Here is a 7,730-nt window from a genome sequence, read left to right on the forward strand (position 1 = left end):
AATGTAAATACAAGAAATGAATTTTTTTCCGTGTTCATGCAAAATGAACGGCAGAATAGGATCGGCAATAGGATCGCTAGCACGATTCATTATTAATTTGCCGATCCTAGTTTGTTCATTTCGCAGGAACACCGAAATGATAATTATATTGTTGATGCATGTGATATTTTCCTTTGTGATAAACTATATTCTATGTGATATTCATAGCTAAAAATAAAATCATTAACTGCCTCTCTATGTCATGCCATCAACACAAAGAATCACAATGGTGTTATCCTTGGTGTTGTGTGCATGTCACGGTATCTATGCTCGTGGTATTTTTGTAGTTATCATACATGTAGAAGGATGAAAACTGTGAGAACAGAATATTATCATTTATTGAAGAAGAATTGAAAATTGAAGACGCAAAATCTAACATAAAGCTACACAGGGCGCATAGGCTAGGGAAATACAGCCAACATGAAACTCGACCAATTGTTGCGAAGTTTGCCTATTATCCAGATAGAGAGAGAGTGAGGAAATCTTCAAAGCAGTTAGGCGGCACAACATTCGGGATCAGCGAACAATTCCCCAGGGAAATCATGGAAACTAGAAAAAAGTTAATCCCAGTCATGAAAAAAGCACGGGAAAACGGAGATGAGGCGTTTTTGAAGGTAGACAAATTGTACATCAATAAGAGATTATATAACGGTAACGGTACAAAGTAGGCCGCACGTGAGAGTGTTCTTAACTGTTTATCATGGAATGTTGAAGGGTTTAGCGAGGCGAAACGATCTTCGTCCGAATTTTTAGATATACTGAAAGATTATGATATAATTTGCTTATCTGAAACATGGACAAATAAAAAATCGAAAATTGACCTTAAGGGATACAGTAATCCGATTCACTCGTATAGGCGCTTTCAACATAGAAGAGCTAGGAGATCTAGCGGAGGGCTTATAGTTTATATAAAGGATAATTGCCGAAGGGGGATAAAAGTTGTTCAAAATGACATTGATTGTTTAATTTGGCTTAAACTTGATAAAGTGTACTTTCAAATAGAAAAAGACATATATTTTGCAATAACATATATAGCGCCAGAAAATTCTCCGATTCACGAGACATATGACGTGGATATCTTTAGAAAAATTGAATCTGATATTAACAAATATAGTTCTTTTGGAAAAGTCTTCTTATCAGGCGATTTGAACTCTAGGGTTGGTAAAAAACACGACTATATTGATAACGATCGAATAATAGGAAATGATGACGTATTTAACATCGATACACCACTCCCGCGCGCAACATGTGACGTGACGGCGAATAGATTTGGAGAACTATTAATCGATTTGTGTAAGTCAACCAATATACGTATTGTTAACGGCAGGTTACATAACGACAACGGTATCGGTAAACGGACCTGCATGACACACAATGGGGAAAGCTTAGTAGATTATGTTTTGACGGATGAGGTTAATTTCAAGGACATAGTCGACTTTAATATCAATGATTTTAATATCTTTTCGAATCATGCACCGATCTCGTTCTCTCTGTGTATTAATACTGATTTGCCATATACATCTTCCGAAAAGCACATATTCTATAAGTGGAATAGTGAATATAAAAATGCTTTTATAAATGATGTCAAAGACGGTATAAGTGACTTAGAAAACAGCTTGCTGGATGATATTTCTCAGGCAGAAATACCCGATGTACTAGTTAATAAATTTACAGAGTTTTTACATAGTAAAGGAAAGAAGTATTTTGAGAAATGCTCGAAAGGAAAGGATGTGTATTTTGCCTATACAGATAAAAATAGGCAAAAATGGTATAACGAAGTATGCAAAGTGAAGCATGAATTGTATAAAAAAGCAGTGTATGAATATAATATTACGCCAAATGATGAAACAAGAATGAACGTGTATATGAAGAAAAACTTGAAGACTATAAATATTACTGCCGTCAATGTAAAAACAATTTTAATAAATCATTTGCCCAATCCCTAAATACAATGAAACATAAATCGCCGCGTGAATTCTGGAAGACATTTAAACAGAAATCTTTCGCAAACCGAGGCGAGCAAATAACAGTTGACTCTTTTTACGAGCATTTTAAAGGTCTCTCCTCCGACCACGACCAACGTGAAACAAATGTTGAGTGTGATGACTTTGTAAAAACATTTTTAGCTTCGGAAAGCAACAGTGCATGATTTGAAGAACTTGATAGGCCTATATCTATTGAAGAGATTGTGCGGGCATCTAAATGTCTGGGTAGTAATAAAGCTTGTTCGGCTGATAATATTTTATATGAATATTTTAAAGCAAATATAAATGATATTGTAAATCCTTTGCAACTGCTATTTAATTACATTCTTGATAGTAGAACCTTTCCGAGATGTTGGTCGTCGGGGTTCATTATTCCATTACATAAAAAGGGTGATTCCTCAGATCCAAATAACTATAGGGGCATTACAATAACAAGTTGTTTTGCGAAGTTTTTCACAGTAATTATAAATGAAAGACTTAAGAAATGGTCTATGGAAAATGATAAGATTACGGATGCCCAGTTTGGGTTTAAAACAGATTATAGTACTGTAGATGCTATTTTTATATTAAATTCTTTGATTGAAAAATTTATAAACGATAAGAAGAAACTTTTTTGCTGTTTTATCGACTTTAAAAAGGCATACGACCTAATTGACAGAAGCTGTCTGTGGTATAAATTAATAAATTGTGGAATTGATGGTAAATTGTTTTCAGTGATTTATTCAATGTATGAAGAGGTTAAATTGTGTGTGAAACATGTAAATACGTTGTCAGAATTTTTCAGTAGTGAAATTGGTCTGTTTCAAGGGGAGATTACTTCTCCAATTATGTTTAGTCTGTTTTTGAATGATTTAGAAAATACATTGCAAGAAAATTTATATGATGGTATAACATTAGATCAAATTTCGATTTACTTATTATTGTTTGCAGATGACGCAGTTATTTGTTCCGATTCTGCGCAAGGTTTACAAAACTCCTTAGATAGCTTAGAAACATATTGTACAAAATGGAACCTAACTGTAAATGTAGATAAGACTAAAATTGTTGTTTTTAGAAAAGGTGGAGTTTTGAATAAAAGTTATAATTGGACCTATGCGGGATCTGATATAGAGGTTGTCAAAACTTTCAACTATTTAGGTATTGTTATGTCTAGTGGTGGATCATTCATGCCTGCGACAAACACGTTGAAAGGTAAAGCACTGCGGGCAATGAGCTCATTGTTAAATGTAACCAAAGGGAAGCAAGTCCCAATTGATATCATGTTCAATTTATTTGATGCATATGTTCTATCAATTCTTAATTATGGTTGTGAGATATGGGGTAGTATGCAGGCGGACAATTTAGAAATCGTACAAAGAAAGTATTGTAAATGGTTACTTAATGTGAAAATGTCGACAAATACCTTATCATTGTACTCTGAAGTGGGCAGATTTCCACTATATATTTCAAGACAAGTAAGAATTATTAAATATTTCATAAAGTTGTACCAAAATAAAAGCAGTAATTGTATACTAGATTACATTATTAAAAGCCAGAGACTGGAGATAGATTCTAAACCAAATGCTGTAAATTGGTTGTCCAAAGTAAAATCACTTTTGCAAAGTGCGGGATTTAACGAGGTATGGATGTATCCAGAATCTATAAACTTAAATGTATTTATACCAGTGCTACATAATCGTTTAAGAGATATATATATCACACATTGGAACTCTAGTGTAAGTCTTTGCTCTTCGTTACATTTGTATAAACATATTAAGACAGAATTTAGCAGGTCTGGATACCTTAAAATTGTAGATAGTATGAAATTAAGAAACACATTGGCTAAACTCAGATTATCGTCACATAATTTATCTATAGAAACAGGAAGACACAATAATATTGATAGAAGTGAACGAAAATGTTGTATCTGTAACAAAAATGACATCGAAGATGAATACCACTTTATATTGATTTGCTCTGTGTATGATACAATAAGAAAACAGTATATATCTAATTATTTTGTAAGACACCCTAGCGTGTATAAATTCATAGAATTGCTTAATTCAGAAAGGAAGTCAGTGTTAATCAAATTAGCTGTGTATTGTAATAAAGCCTTCAAAATGAGATCGAATGCATTGAACGCCGGATAGTATTTCTTACCATCCTAGTTATCATGTATATAGTTATATAGATTGTGTTACATGTGATGTATTGCACTCTCACAAATTTACTAGTATATGTTTATTATACTAGGTATTACCATTTTTTCGTATTCATGCATGTATATATTGTTGTATATGAAGATGAGCTGTATATGCTTAATTCAAATAAAATGTATGTTCTGTTCTGTTCTGTTCATGTAATGTTGTTTAATTAGCCGTGCATCTTGTTTTCCTCGCCGAAATAAATCTGTCTTTCTAAATACTGTGTACAAATCATATCAAGTAGTTATAAACAATACATCTGAACATTGTACGATGTCCCGTTACGGTCATCGCCTAATATTGTGAATTCGAAACAGCAGAAGTACAATACACTGATGCTGAACTTAAAGTCGAAGTAACGCAACTACGAACATGAAAACACGGAAATACGATGTTGAAAAGTTGAAACAACAAAACCACGAAAGTGTAGATTGTTTCGTACATTCATCATCGTACGTTTGAGTTTTCACCATTGTAGTTTCGAAAATTATAGTGACTAAAACTCGAAAGTATAATAATGAATGTACGAAATAATTTCGACTTTTCACCACCGTTGTTTTGTTGTTTCGGCTTTTCAACATCGTAGTGTTGTGTTGTCATCATTGTGGTTTCGTATTTTTCGTTATTTCGACTTTTCAACGTCGAAGTATCGATCTTTCGTTGTCCCGAGCTTCACATTTGCGGCGATGGTCCTAGTGGGACACCGTAACATTATGTATTATTATCGTGTATAACTTGTATGAGAATTATTTGAATGATGTTTTTCTTTCAAAATGAAAATTATACAACTATTATATAACTTTACTTATCTGAATTTATTCCATAAAAGCGTATTAAAATGATATATAGTATTTGACATTTTATATCCCTTTAACCCTTAGAAGCAAAGCCTTTGGTCTCGTAAATGACGTAACTGTTGGCTTACATTTTGCATTTGTATACTGTATTTATGAAATCCTTTAAAGCTGAACTCGATTATAGACTGGACAATAATTGACCAAATTAGACCAAAAGATTTTAAATCCCGTAATCAACTAGAAAAAACAAATGGAACATGTAAAGTTAAGAGCTTGTGTTACGGTTATAGATTTTGGCACATTGGTTCAGTTGTGTTCTTCTCGTGACAAATTTAGTTATGTTTTCCACCACAATGGTGTATAGGAGACATATTGATTTACATCCGTGTGTGTGCGCGCGTGTGCGCGTGCGTGCGTGCGTATGCGAGTTACTATGCGTGTGCCCCACATTAGTGTTTTTTTTTGCTTGTCTGTTTGTTTATCGTATGTATGTGCGTGTTTGTCTTTTGTACGTCGTGCGTGTTTGTGACACTGTAGGAATATTTCGTTTAAGGAACGTAGTTTTCCCTTCATATGCTTCGCCTCTTCCCCAACATCCGACCCTTTTATCTACCCTTACCACCCAACCTCATTTTCTGTATTTTGCATATAATTATAATGTACTTGTTGTTGGAATTTTTTAAGCAACTCGTCTAGAATATTGTTCCGTTACAGCTTCTTTTGTTGTTGGCCTACTTTGCGATGCATGGCTCTATGGCTGTTTGATGGTGCGATGACTAATAAAGTGTAGGACTCCATGATGCTTTTCTCCTAAATCCTACATACAACGGACGGATATGGCATGTCAAACGTTACTAAATTATATATGTATGTTACTATTATTGTATGTTTGTTATTGTTATTCAATGTCTTGTCATTCATATTCTAAAAGTCATTATTGTTATTCTATATAGAGGATATTACATAAGTGTCTTTTCATATTAAATTTATTAAACGAGCTGAATAAAAATAGAGATTTTTCTGTCCGATAAGTGAGAAAAAGCTTAATTACACTAGTGTATTATCATTTTTATTTAATGGCTTTATTAAACTCCAGCCGCGTCAAACATGTGATAAATAAAAATATTTAACTGATAGAATACAGTATTTGATTAGTTAACATAAAATAAAACGACATATACAATAACAATAGCAAATTTTAGAATATGAATGACACGACATTGAATAACAATAACAAACATACAATAATAATAACATACATATACAATTTAGCAACGTTTGACATGCCATAGACGGGGGGAGTTTATTAAATTTATTTAATAAGTTTCAAGTTACAAGTTTATTCAAAAATTAAGGCCCTTATGGGCATCTGACATAAACATTATTACAAACAATGTAACATACAACATGGCATATGAAACAAGATGTCATTTTTGTGAACTGTGTACAAGGAGGATGAGAAATTTTATTAAGGTAGTGGACCCGGAATCACAATTGGTAAACTATAAACCCTTTAAATAATCTACAAGCCCGAGAAAAATAAGCAAACACTCGGTTGTTACTCAGCTTGATTTCGGATCCATCACCCAAACACTAGCAAATTATGTAAGACTAGACATCATATTTTACAGAAAAACTGCCAATTTAAGTAAAGTTGAGGATGAGAAATGTTGTTAAGGTAGTGGGCCCGGAAACACAATTGGCAAACTATAAACTCACTAAATAATCTGCACCCAAATAATGCTGAGCTGCTTAAGAACAAGCAAACACCCGGTTATTACCAAGTTTGATTACGAGCCCATCACCTCAAAACTAGCAAATTATCTAAAACAAGACATTATGTTTTTACAAAACACTGCCAAGAGATAATGAAATTCATCGCCTAACAGGTTATTATCACATAATTGACAGATTCTTTGTTCTCTAGCAATATTGTAAAATCTTCTTTTTTCTATAGGTAATTTATGATTCATGCACCTAAATTTACATAGTGTAACAGCAAGATCATTTGGCAGAAGTTTGAAATATTTTTCAAATACAAATTCTTGTTTATACATTCTGTAATTCAAACATTTACTTGAATTATTAACAATACTATTCCAGTTTTGTACAAATTGGTCGTTAATCCTGGAGTTAACAATCCTTTTAAATGAGTTAAACAGTGGAGTTTTTTGTTCGAATCAATAATTGGACATACCCAGATTATTCAAAATATCATTAAAGTTAGAAGTCATACATTGTTCTCTAAAAATGCAAATATTTAATACAGTCTATAAATAAATTTTTGTAAATAACATGGATATATTTTTTAGAAAAGAAGTAGTATTTTTAACATGATCGTATATTTGTTTTTAAATAACTGGAAATGTTGTAGCTCTAGTTATACAGTTAGGTTGCACAGTCTCATGTAGCTTAAGAAAGTTGCCATGTATTCTTAAGAGCTGTTATGTCTTAATTATGCACGGTAATATATGTAAAAACATAGAAGAGACTGTAATAAAGAATTTTATGTTTAAACGAGAGGCTGGTATTAATCAGTTTATAACTGATCTGATCTGTTATAATAATTGATTTCTTAAACCATTTTTTACCAGTTACACATTAGTGTTGTTTTGGCTTTTCAGTTGTTTAAGGGAATTGTTTCTTTTTATGGCAGTTTTTAGGCATTAAAAGGCCCAGATTAATGCCAGCTTCTCGGGTTTTTACATACAATTTTTTAAATATAT

Source organism: Mercenaria mercenaria, chromosome 3, assembly GCF_021730395.1.
Source record: "Mercenaria mercenaria strain notata chromosome 3, MADL_Memer_1, whole genome shotgun sequence".
Taxonomy (NCBI): Eukaryota; Metazoa; Mollusca; class Bivalvia; order Venerida; family Veneridae; genus Mercenaria; species Mercenaria mercenaria.